We start from the raw sequence: 13,657 nt of genomic DNA, 5'->3' as shown, positions 1-13,657 counted from the left end.
GTTTTTGTTTGTTTGCTAAGCAGGATTACTCAAAAATACATGAACATTTTTCCAAAATATCCACCCTTCTCATCAAAACACATACACCTCCCAAATGAAAGTAGGTCACTAGGAAGTTGTACCCTCAGCACACATTAGGTGAAGTGTTTGCACAAGTAGCCCATATGAAGATAGAGTTACTATAATAGGACATTATGGACCATGTTTACCATTTCAAACAAATCTTTATTTGTGTGTAAACTGGTTAACTGTTTAATCATTAGTTTCAGGGGAAGAGGGAGAGGAAGTGCATTGGGACAGTGAACGTGGATAATTTTACAAGAAGGAAAAAATTAGGGGTAGTAAGAGGAAAAAGGCTTCGCAGCAATCAATGTTTTTTCCCCGGAGCTCCGCAGGGATTTGTGCTGAGTGATCTGAAGTGGCACCCTGCTGTGCAAACCTGAGTGCTGTGACTCTACATAAAACCGTTCAATCACAGAGAACCGTGTTCTTCTAAACAGCCCCTTATGAGATCATTACTAAGGATGAACAAACAGCCACTAATGAAAAGAGCCAGACCACTTTTCTTGTGAGAAGAACATGGGAAAACAAGTTGGATTTGGAGCTTCAGTCTCTCCGCCATGAGATTAGTTTGTTTTGTTGTTGTCGCCAAGCTGAGACGTTACAGAGACGCACTAAATGACTTCATAACGACCGGCAGTGAAGCTTTTTCTTAATTATTTCAGCGGGTCACATACAGTCGAACCTTATTTGGTTGAACCTCTAATATGTATCAGATTATCTTCTAACGCTTGGAAATAAAATTGATACTTGTTACTCTCACCAAAGAGGTTAAGATTTCTGTCTGTTTGTGTAAAATTTCAACCTATCTTATCTTATTTGTTTGTTAGCAGGACCACACAAACATTTTATTCACACATTTTTACAGTCATTTCTTTCTCTTTAGGTCTGAAACCAAACTATAATCTTTAACTATCACTTAACGGCATCAGAGAATGAACAAAGAACATGAGTACATTAAGAATGACACCTATGCAAATGATGTAACACAGGTAATGAATTACAGTTGAAAAGTACATTCAGATGCACTGTGTGGTCAGATTTGACACCACAGTCAGTTTATGACCCTGAGCCACGCATGTCCTTGAGCATTCTAATTCTCTACACATGGTAACTCGCCACTATTATCTCATTCATCACCACTTCAGACACAGGCTGGACCCTGCCAACATCAAACAAACCAGGGGGCCCATTACAAATGAGCCCCAACAGCTCCTGACCAAAACAAACCCCTCTCTCTTTGTGTTACTTGGGGCCTGAAAACATGAAACCTGAAACGGTCATATTGACAGTCCCTCCTGTTGGCACACACACACAAACAATGAAGGATAATGATGCCATCCGTCAAGCAGAAACGGTAACAAGGAGCAGCCCCTATGCAAAGTGATACCGCTGTGCTTTAAGACCCCCATAATGCACCTGCTTGTTTCCACAACAATGGACAACTCACATTTGTGAGGCAATTGCTTTTCACACATTCACTTAAAGGCGTCCAACTTTGACTTGGCTGTGGTTTTACATAGTTAAAGAGGAAGTTTAACTCAGATCAGAAATCCAAACATGTCACCCGCCAAAACTCTATCAAGGTCCCACTGTTCCATTTTTAATACTTGCTGTTCTTAAGCAGTCTTGATATTGTTGGAATAGTTCCTGATAACCAGGATTACTTGAATGATTCATTCTCTCATAATTTTACACCTGTCCATGTAAATTGTGAGAACAGACAGGGAGACAGAAATGATCACAATTCAGCTGCCAGCTGTCATGGACAGGTGACACAGAATTCCGGAATGCTGGGAGAACATTAAGTGTCAGGAACACAAAGTAATACACATGTCACCGGTGGATTAAGTAGCTATTCCACGCACAAAGTCTTCCAACTGCAGACATAAATGGCGTGGACCCACATGAAACGGCCAGCAGCACCAGCAGAAGCTACATCACGGGTCTGCCAGTAAAGACTTTTTGGTCAGTGTAGTGTGTGTCCAGTTTTAGAGCCACATGCACAGCTTAAAAGCCTTGGAACATTAAAGGGGTCCACCACCTGTCTCGGTCCTCTCTCAGGCCTGAATGAGACCTCAGGGAGATCCTCTTCCTCCAGCACACCACCTGCTACCACTACCTCCCCTTTAATGTTGGGCAACTCTTTAAAGATCCCACAATGGCACTTTGTAAGAGTGCCCAGTTTAGCATGGAAGCTACTTGCAAAAACCACACCACACCGCTCCGTGAATAGCCTTTAACTACAAAATAATAGGTAAAAATGACTGAAAAGGCTCAGCAGCATTCATCCTCAGCTGAATCTGTACAAAAGTAAGGCAATGGGACTAAAAGAGAATTTCAGTGTTTTATCAAAAAACATGAGTAGCATATTAAATCTTGTGGAACTTGTCCCTGCAAATATGGAGCGATAACATAGGAGATAAATATCCTCTGAACTTGTGGTTTTGTGGTTTCAAACTACTGTCTTTCACAGTGCCAAGCCACAATTTGAGTCTTTATACCTGAGTTTAAATAGAGGACTCCAGCAATGCAATATTAACATGTAAGTTGTACTTTTGATGGCTGTTTTTCTTGCTTGCTGTTTGATTACTTGTTTCTTTTTTGTAGAATTACTCAAAAAGTTCAGATCCAAATTATGTGAAAGTTGGCAGAAGGGGGGAGGGCGGGGGGAAGCATGGCCTAAGAGAGAACCCATTACATTTAGGTCCCGATACAGATCCAGGGGACATCCTGTTCCATTGTTATAGTTGTTTTCTTCCTTTTGGGTCAGTAAGTTATTATAACATGTCAGATTTTGTCTAAGCAATTTGACCTTTGCAGAGGTACGCACTCTACTAAGTGCCCCTCCAGTTTCCCTAATAAATTTCTGGCTCAGTGTTGAAGATGTATATGAACATAGAAATGCTTGACAATGTTAACGAATAATAAAGAATGCAGAGAAGAATAATTGCACTAAGAAAGAATGTGCAATAAAGCGTATTACTTGCAGTGAAAGTATAATCTGACTTACCTTGGGGAGAGCAGCAGTTACTTTTGTGGAATCTGATATGTGGGTTGAAGGAATCGCTTTGGTACATGTATGACACGTAGTGCACAGAATGAGATGAAAATAAAATGCTGGTTATGTAACAGAAGAAGAAGAAGAAGAAGAAGTCTGCTATGTGGTAAAAGAAGGAGAAACAAAATCCTCAGTGTTTCTGGAGTGTTTCATACCAAGATCTTTGCTTAAGGCAAAACTTTTCATCCTCTCTTCCCATCCACAACACTTACAAGTCCATTCACTCCAATGGAATAATACCATGAGCAGGGGCTAATTTTTACAGAATACGGAAATTACTGAAATAATGAGCAACATATATTATATAAGAGTCCAGGGTCTCAGTATTGGTCCTTTGATGGGAGTTTATCTAAGTGAACACAGCGCACTGCTAGCAGGGAAACTAGAGAGAGAGAGAGAGAGAGAGAGAGAGAGAGAGAGAGAGAGAGAGAAAAGAGTTTATGCCAAGTTGTGCTCAGTGTTAAATTTAATGATACAAGTCAGAAAGGCAGAGTTACATCAAAGGCCACTTTAAACAGAGGGATTTTTTTCCTGCTCAAATAAAAGACAAACTGTCATCATCATTAAACTTGGCCACAGATTGTTTTTTCTCTGTTTTGGATGAAGAAAAAAAGGATTATTTATCCTCCATTCCTCCCACTGCCATGTAGGTCAGTGTCAGTGAATCAGATGTATCACATATTAGGGGAAAAATACTGAGCTGCAGCCAGGCCCAGACCGGCCATCTGGCAATTTTGGCACACACCAGCTCACTTTTGAGCCGTTACTTACAGAAAAGATTGAATGATAAATATTGGTCAAATAGGCTGAATGTGACCGAGTCCTCCACAAAGCACCTTTACATAATTTGGGTGTTAAATGAAAACACTTGACTGTACCAAACTGCCATTGAGGTTCCTGTTATTTAATGAGGTAATTAGAGATTCTCATTCTTTTGGCAGGTGTTCTGTCAAAACTCAAACCAAACTTTCATATGTGCAACAGTAAATGTGTGAGAGGAAACCACAATTAAAGAAAAAAAAGATAATTTATTTCTGTTTTATTGTGCAATACTGATTTTGGCAGTCTTGGCAGTATTTTCAAAATGCATTTGAATTGACAATGACAACTTGACCCTCGCTTAAGGACAGTCAGAAACGAAATGTGAAATTGTTTCCATCGCCATTTCAAGAGTGTTGTTTGTTTGTTTTACATTCTATCAGTCAGATTGCAGCCAGAGAATGACATTAGATTTTTGGTAGGTTAGAAAATATGATAGCTTTGAAGTTGCATTATTGACTGTGAGGAAGAAAGGAAGGAGAACAAATCCAAAATACGTTTTTAACAACAGAATTTTGTAGCCCTGCATCTGGTTTACTTAGTAAAGGATTTGTAGATGTGTACTGATAAAACACAAAACAGACATTTTGAAGTGTGAATGCGTGTGTGTGTGACTGTGTGTACATGCATGTGTGCACCTACAGATATGCAGTCATACTTTGACATTGTTTGTGTGAACTTTTCCGTTACATTGGGATGTTTTTTTTCCGATGGTAGTGCACACGTGAACCTGCTCCAGATCATCAAAGGAGGTGCACCCTGTTCCCAAGCTTGTTCCTTGGGTCCTGCTATTAAATATAAGAAGATCAAGTTAAGTGATCAAAGACCCTTAGGGTTCTAGAGCTTAAGTGTCGCTCCATTTCATCAAAGGCCAGGAGTCTTTTTAACCTCCACTACCTCAAGGTAACATAAAACTAGCTTGTAATGGAGCTTTGGCTTCCTGTAAATACTGTACACACTTTTTCAATGGGAACCAATATGAAAGAGGATATAATGACACAAAATGGCAGATTCCTTTCTCACATGCCTCCAACCTCTGACAACAAAGGCACCTGTCTCTTTTATCTGCAAAAAAACAATACAAACAGACATCAAAAGCATATCCGGCTGACACTTGGTTTTCCTCTGACCAAAGTGTTTACCAGACAGGCATACATCAGACCACTTTAGGGCATTGTGTTGCCAGTAACCTGCTTCCTCTCTAGCCCCTGGTTAATTGTCACGACATGTGTCCTTCCAAACTGCAACGTGGGAGCTATGAGTATCAGCTTCCTGTCAAAGATTAATGCATTCATGGCTCAGTGTGGCATTTGTTTCGTGTTCCTCTGAAGGCAGCTACAATCAAATCAACTCACGAATGCAAATATTCCTGCACACACACAACCTAAAATTAACTAGAAAGAACCCACATACCCTTTTTGCACACTTTCTAAAGACTGTTTTTTAACACAAGGGCCTACATTCCTTGTATGTATACTGTACATAAGTTTGATTTTAATGAAACTACATAGTTACTGAGTGAATGATGTACCGAGTGATGCAGAATTGTTTTGCTGGTCAATTGTATTTCAAAAACACATTTACTGTTTTTGGTTGATGCCAAAACTGTGGAAACTGTGGTTTAACAGTCCTCTGTGACATGTTGTGGTTTAGTTAGAGGCAACTCAGTTAGCTTCATCCTCAAACTGTTTACTATGGGCAGACCAGTCAAAGCACAGTGGAAGAAGAAGACAGTCAGGTAATTGTTCCCTGTCAAGGTGCTCCTGTGTTTCTCCTGACCAAGCTGTTTAATGGTACAGAGATGGTTTTACTTGAAGCCATGTCTCTGGTGCTGTAGTTTAGAGTATCCATTTGCACGCCAGCTAGATCCTGACCAGATGGAGGGAAGGCCTCTCGTTCTCTCTCTTTCTCTCTCACTTTGTCTTTCATGCTGTCTCATCCCTCTGTGTGTGTGTGTGTGTGAGAGAGAGAGAGAGAGAGTGCGAGAGGGTGTAAGAATGTGCATTGAGGACAGGGAGATTCCACCCAAGACATACGGTTAGCATGTGTTGGTGTGCACCTATAGGGAACTTTTTGTCCATTTTGAACATGGTAGTCATAATAGGTCAGTCATAGCAGTGTCAACAAGCAGCTGCCCTGTTTACGTGTCTTTGAGCAACACACTGCATCCTGTCCAGCTATAGTGGAGCTGCTACTGACCCCTTGTACAGAAAACCCTGCCAAAGTCCAAGAAAAATGCCATTTAACTAAGCAGTGGATTGAAGCACATTATATGCTCTGTATGTTCTTTGCCCTTTTACTGTATGGTTGTGCCTTAACTTAAAACATACCACTCCTTCTCTATTAGTTATTGCATTGCTGCTGGCTCCTCTACACTTTCTCTGTCTCCTTCTCAGTATCTGCCGCCAGTTGGCAGGAAGCCATGATCTGCTGGATGTTCTCTGTGTAAATATTCCATATAGGTCTTTGGTATCTGATGACTTCACAGCATTAATCCGATGTCCTTTGAAGTTCCATTGATCTCATTTTGTATCGGACAACAAATAACATGCGTTTCATTTCCTGGTAGACATTTTACATTTTTGCCTAATCCTTTCAAGTTTGTCCTCACCAGTACAGAAAAAAAAATGTGTGTGCTATGATCCGTCTCCCACTCTCTCCCCATCCCTCATCCCTCTCCTCTTCTATCTAATCCCAGACGAAAGGGAGTTGGACACTCATTCCAAAAGTTGGATTTGTAAATAGCTTGAACCACATCTAAGGGAGAGTCAGAATTAGCTGAAACACACAAAGTCAGGGCAGAAAAGTGTGTGTGTGAGAGACAGAAATGCTGTATTGTTCAATATTAAGACCTAGAAATCAAATACTGTAACACAAATCCTATACAAGAGATTATGGAAAACATAAAAGTGATTCTTTTGACAGAGTTTATGGGAAAGTAAACACAGGAGTCATGCACAATTTCCATCCACTTGAACAAGAGGTTGTTTGATCTCTGTTACTCTGGAGAAATTATCAAAGGTCATTTGATCGCTTGAGGGACCATTAAGTGATTAAACACTGACATGACCAATAATATCCAAGAAATGACGAGATACTCATCCAGTGCAATAAACTGCTCAAACAGAACACTGACAACAAAGTGACCCAGAGTGACCATCACAGCATTTTGTGACTCAAGCTTTCTCTTTCATGTGGCTGACATGTCCTGCCTGCTTTTCCAGGAGACGACAACAAGGCACCATGGTCCGATTAGGAAGCTGCTGGCAAACAATACCAGGGCCCGGTGCCATCTCCAGCTGCTTCCTCTCAACAAAGGCCCTCACTGAAGTGGATTGTACTTATTTATTCCTCTTTTATAAGGCTGACATGAAAGACAGAGCTGTTTATGTGTGTTTATTGTGAGTTAAGTTCGCAATAGAAATCTTAAGGATGGCCTCCTAAGGGAAGCAAAGTGCTGGTGTGCATTTGATGTGGGACCAAAGTGGCCTGAAGATAGAGGCATGGCATAAACTGTGCACTGGGATCAGCTGGTTACCCGGAGTTAATTAATCCTACATGACGTACTTTATGCGTGCATGCATGACGCAGCTTTCCCATGGTGGCATGCAGGGCTTTTACTGTAAGTGCTCTCTGTCCTCATCATGTTGAATAAACACTAACAGTATGTATCAATAGCTTCATCTACAAGTACACAGAGGTGCGCCTAGGCTCAGGAGTTCATCTCAGACGTGAGGTCAAACCAAGATGTTTACATAAACTGTGTTCATAAATCCTCCATTTGTAATCCTGTTTACTGCAGGCATGTAGTCAAGTCCTGTAATCTTCATATGGCTCTGCTGCTATTCTTTGAATTTTGTCATTTAAATACGATATGTAAATATTCTATGATACCAGAAAGATCTTTAACATGAAGGAGTTTTCCTCCTGGGTCTTAATCCAACTAATATCACACTATTACCATGCATGTAATCATATCTTCTATCAGAAAATGACACCACTCCTATTATTGTGGCACCGAGTGCATCTGCACCGACTTGGAAAACTTGGCCATAACCCATGCACAGCCCTGCAGGGACTGGCAAAGCCTCACGTCTGCAGCCGATTAGGGAGAGAGATTAGGTCTGCCAGGAGAAACCGGGCCATGGTGGAGGTGTGGGTACGACGAAAGATCCAATGAATAAAACACGAGTTCAAACCAAATCAGGCCTGCTGGTCTTGTCCACCATCACTGGCAGAGTGGTTGGAGCTCCCTGATAAAGATGCAAAGAACCGCACTGAGAACCACACTGAAAAATGCTGAACCATTAAGTTTACGTAGGTTTACACCCCCTCTGCCAACTGTTCCCCTGCTACCAAAAATCCACTCGCCTTTGTCCTTCTTACACCTTCATCTTAGCTCTCCTCCTTCATGGTGACCCCTTTGATTCAGGAGTCATGCTGGTGCACTATTTTCTATTTTTACTGTAACATGTCAGAATAACAGATTTATCTGTCTATATTCATTCCCTGACCTGGGAATACTGTGTAAACCAAGACAGACTCATAACACTTTGACAGTATGTGAGAAACCTTAGGATCATAATGAAATGAGCACAAGTTGAAGTATTGTACACACTCTTTTCCCTGTGACATGACATGTAATCGACACACACACAGAGTAGAATCAGCCACTTTCATGTGGTTCTGTGTTGTTTGTTTTGGTACAATTCTAGACGGCTGAAACGGACACTGTAAACAAAGACGGAAAGTTATGTTCAGAATGTTAAGCTCAATCAGAGATGACTGACCATATGCTGAGAGGGACAAGAGTCTGTAGGTTTTCACTCCAAACAAACACTGCAGCAGATATTTCACTGATAAGTTCCTCCTTTCTGGTTGGAGCCATGAGACCGTCTGCTGTCTGATGTTTGGGAATGAAAACCTGCTGTCCATTGGCGCTGTGCAGCACATGTGTCCCTGTCTCGGAGTGAAACATACCATGGCCACAGCAGCAGTATGATCTGGAGACTCCTGCACCAAACCAATGGCAGCTAATTCAGATGTAACCAATCGCTCAAGTGCTAATTTAACTTGCTGTAGATGTTCAAATGAAACCCATCACTTTACTGTTAACCTTACTACTTTTGGTATTGTCCTCTTCCTCATTTCACCCTGAAATAACTTTCATTAAAATGATAAGCAACAAATCAATATGTGAATGTATTAAAAGGCTTTGCATTTGTAATGCTTATCAACACCCGAGCAGAGCAGCATTTATGTTCAGTTGCGACTTGAATAATGTTCTTGTTTCCTTTCCTTTCCTTTCCTTTCCTTTCCTTTCCTTTCCTTTCCTTTCTGGTCTCACTTGGAATCAAGCGTAGTTCCACCATCTAGTGGTAATATTGGAAACATGAGCTTTCTTCAAAACAAATCAGCCTCATTCACAATGCAACAGCTCGTACCAAATATAAAATAGTATTCGTGTTGCTTATGTGGTAACACAAATAACTCCCAGCCAATCATTTGAAGTTCATCTATACTGTGCTAATGATACTAATAAGGCTAATAACAAAGAGGATCCTCTGCTCTCCTTTCATGTGAGCTGCGAAACAAGAACGTCTCCTTTCCTTAGGACAGGATTCAATGGATTTTGGCTTCAGAGAGTAGTTCAGTTCGCTTTGAAAATCTAGGGTTTTTTTTTTTTTTTATCATAAGAGATGAGGCGACTGGAGCGGGTGAGAGAAAGCGGGAAAAGGATTGTTTGGAGTCAGAAACACATTTCAAAGGCTTCCCCAAAAACAGCCTGCGAAATCTGAGATGAAACCAGCTAATAAAGCGCCACATGGCAATAAATAATGCAACAAGAGGAAACAACATGAAAGATTGTTTCATCTCCAGATAGAGAGGAGAAGGCAAAGGAAGCAATGAGAGTGTGTAGACGCTCAGTTCTGTAGTCAATACAACAGTTTTCTGGACTTTCCTTTGAAACTTTGGAACACTGGGGTCAAGAGGACGGATGTATTTCAGGTTTACAGTGATCGGAGGTCGCATCAATCATTCACAATTTGGCTCATAACAAAATGATCGACCTTTTGTTCGACATGTTTTTGTGATGTGAAATGACCTTTTACACCTCACATCACAGTGTGGTATCTTATTGAACAGCGTTTTGTTTTGTCTTAATGTAATATATTGGAATGAGCATTGATTCTAGAACATTCTTTAAACACACTGATTTGTGTTTTAAATGTGGGTTGTAATAATCTCACTGCAATGCCAGATTTTTTCAGCTGTTTTAGGAAGAATCTTGTTAAGATCTAGATATCTTGTAGAGTAGAACACTTGTACACCGACTGCAGGCTGCCTTCCCCCTTCTAGCTAAGAAGCTGAGCCAATTTTTATGACTCAGTACAATCAACAAGCCAAAAAATCCCCTCTCACCACCCAAAATAGTTCTGGCCACCAGCTGACAGCTTAAGACAGAGATCAAACCGACCACAGAGCAGGGGGTAGGAACAAGGGCAACAAGAAGGTTTCCTCTCCTAATCTCTGTTAAATTAGAATGAATGTACATTGGCAGGGTGGGCTTCTTGGATGGGAGCTTGATTTGTGACGGCGTGATATTCTTATCAATAAAGATTGTGCAAAGGGTGGAATTGTTAAGGCTACATGTTAGACGTGTGTGAGTAAGAGAGGGGGGGGGGGGGGGGGGAGAGAGAGAGAGAGAGAGAGAGAGAGAGAGAGAGAGAGAGAGAGAGAGAGAGAGAGAGAGAGAGAGAGAGTAAGTAAGTAAGTAAGGCAGACAGCCAGCAAGGTGGGTAGCGACACAGTTGTATAACACTGACATCTAGTGGCCTCATATGCAAACTAACTTTCAGAATCAGAATTAGAATCAGAATCAGAATCAGAAATTCACAGAAGCCCCCTCCTCCCCCATCATAACAAGGACCCTTTCACTTCTAGAGGGGGACGTTAACAGGCTTGCTGGTCAGCAATATGTATTTTCAGTACGAAAAACATCAATGGTAACAAACCTGGAATCACATACCAATACTGACTCTCTTTCATGCTAATGCTTTTACTGTAAACATGTACAAATGTTACCTTCTGTAGTATATTATAATTAAGTGAACGCCTAATTAAAGAAATATAAATTCAAAATGTATGTGCGTCATATCAAGGCCGTCAACGGTATATCTATTCATTTTCATTTCCTGAGCTTAAACATGGCTTTCCTCAGGATACTTCAGTGAATACAGTGGACAGTTGGGAGAGCTGCAATAACACAATAAAACAAGTAGGAGGCAACAGACGCCAATCTATCTATCTATCTGTCTGTCTATCTATCTATCTATCTATCTATCTATCTATCTATCTATCTATCTATCTATCTATCTATCTATCTATCTATGCACCTTTTACCAGTAAGATTGATTGGAAATGGGTGTTGTTTTGTTTTTGTTTATTTTGTTTTTTTACTGGAAATAATTCACTTTGCAAATATTAATAATTCAATTGATTTTGGAAAGGTTTTGGAAATAAACCAACTGATGATCGTGTTTGTTGACATTAGCAACGCACGCACGCACGCACGCACGCACGCACGCACGCACACACACACACACACACACACACACACAGTATATCAACTGTGTACATTTACAAATACATCTCAGAGATCTAAATCTTAGATTACACATACAAATGCAAAGTCTCACTTCAATTAAAACTTAAAGAACTGATATTTTGAAGGCTTAATTTATTAAATATTCAACACAGAGGGTATACAAACATATCCTTTCCTAGATTCTGAAAATATTCCTAAAATGATGGAGTGAGTGTGTAACTGGAGATCATCTCAATTTGTAGTTCTTCATAAATATTTCCCTGTTGGGCAATTGTTTATGTCTCTCACCCCAGCCCCACCCAACCCACCATCACACCCACCCACTCCGGTCCTCATTCATTGACGCACACGCACGAGTACGCGCACACGCGAAGTGTGTACGGTGCACAGGCGGACAAAAGGCGTCAATAGCGGTGCTGTGTAAGCGCGTTATCAAACCTGGGAGGAGGAGGACACCGACAACACACCAAGTTTACACGCGGGGGGAGGGAGAGAGAGAGAGAGAGGGAGAGGGAGGGAGAGAGAGCGAGAGAGAGAGCGAGAGAGAGAATTACTGTCGCATCAGTCTCGCGCGCTCTCACCTGCTCTGGGACTCTGGCACTTTGTGATGTGTAACAGACAGGAGTGTCGCGCTCGTGCTCTCCTGTGATCCAGATGTTATGGCTGCATTTGATTGGTCCTCCCTTTGTGTGTGAAGGAGGCGCGCGGGCGTCTGTGGAAGTTGCTCGTCACTCCGCCCGGTCGGGACGGGCCGCCTCGCGCACAGGAGCGGATTAGAGAGCAGATAGACCCGGTAAGCTCCTCCAGACCTGCACATGGCTCAGAGGACTACATGACAGCGACACACGGGATGTTTACTTCTCATTGTTTCGCCTTATGGTCATATTGCCCACAAGCAAATACATGAAAGTGCCTCCGCTGGATTAAAAACAAAAGGTAAGACCTGTTTATTTTGAAATGTGTTTATTATCACATCAGCGCTGAGCTTTGTTGTTTGCAATAAAGACATTTAAAGAGGAAGTTAAAGAGAGTATGCACCGTTTCTTTGATTAATTCCCCAAATATGAAGAGCCATGTTGTGTATGTTGCAAAAACAACATTGGGTATAACTATGGAACTTTTTAAAAGAAAATATGTGAAAAGCTATAAATTATTCAATTCTATTCTAATCAGTTACACTGTCCCCAAAGCTCGCTTTACTATAAACACAAATGCAAGTCTCTCTCTCTCTTTCTCTTTCTCTTTCTCTCTCTCTCTCTCTCTCTCTCTCTCTCTCTCTCTCTCTCTCTCTCTCTCTCTCTCTCTCTCCCTCTCTCCCTCTCTCGTGCTCTCTCGCTAGAGGCATTGCTTGGCTCCATTGATATCTATGACTCAGTTATTTTCTAAAACTGCTGCTAAAGAACTGTAAAGGATGTACAGTCTTAGTGAAATCACAAGTCTATTCACTAAAGTTTCATTGCATGCATGACCATGCACAAGCACACACAAAAGTGTCTAAACAACACACACACACACCTGTGATTCAGTTGAATAAAAAAGGATTTGCTTTTGCCGCCACTCAAATTGACAGACACGTCTTTTAATACGCAGACTAACATTAAATAGATATAGCCTACTTATTAATGTTTCCAGATCTATTGGTGAAATTTGTTAACACAACAGTAAAATACTTATTCAAGTCACACTCAGTAAAAAAAAAAATAATAAGAATTTTTGCTCAATTGAGCACAGAAGTGAATCAAATTGCCTTCTCATCTGCTCAAAGAATTCATTTCATCTTTTGACAATCAAACTTCCTATAGGAGAGCATTAACAGTTATATTGGTACCTTCTTTTAAATGGTTGGCCGAACATTTAACTAAATACTTTACATCTGTAATATTTTTAGAAACAACAGTACATCTAGATAACTTGGCATAGTAAAACCTAGAACCCAGCAAAGGTTGAACTTGTACATTTTTAAGAAAAATCCCTTTCTGGTCTTTACCAAGCAGCCATCAGGCTTTTGTTTTCAATTGTGATGAGGTGACACAGGCAATGCTGATGTTTCATAATTAAGACAAATTCATCAGGAATGTACATGAATTTTAGCTCGGTGTGCAGAAATG

The sequence above is a fragment of the Genypterus blacodes genome, unplaced genomic scaffold (assembly GCF_046128005.1).
Source record: "Genypterus blacodes isolate CSIRO-AG114 ecotype Tasmania unplaced genomic scaffold, CSIRO-AGI_Gbla_v1 ptg000030l_1, whole genome shotgun sequence".
Lineage (NCBI taxonomy): Eukaryota > Metazoa > Chordata > Actinopteri > Ophidiiformes > Ophidiidae > Genypterus > Genypterus blacodes.
Note: the sequence above shows the minus strand (reverse complement) of the source record.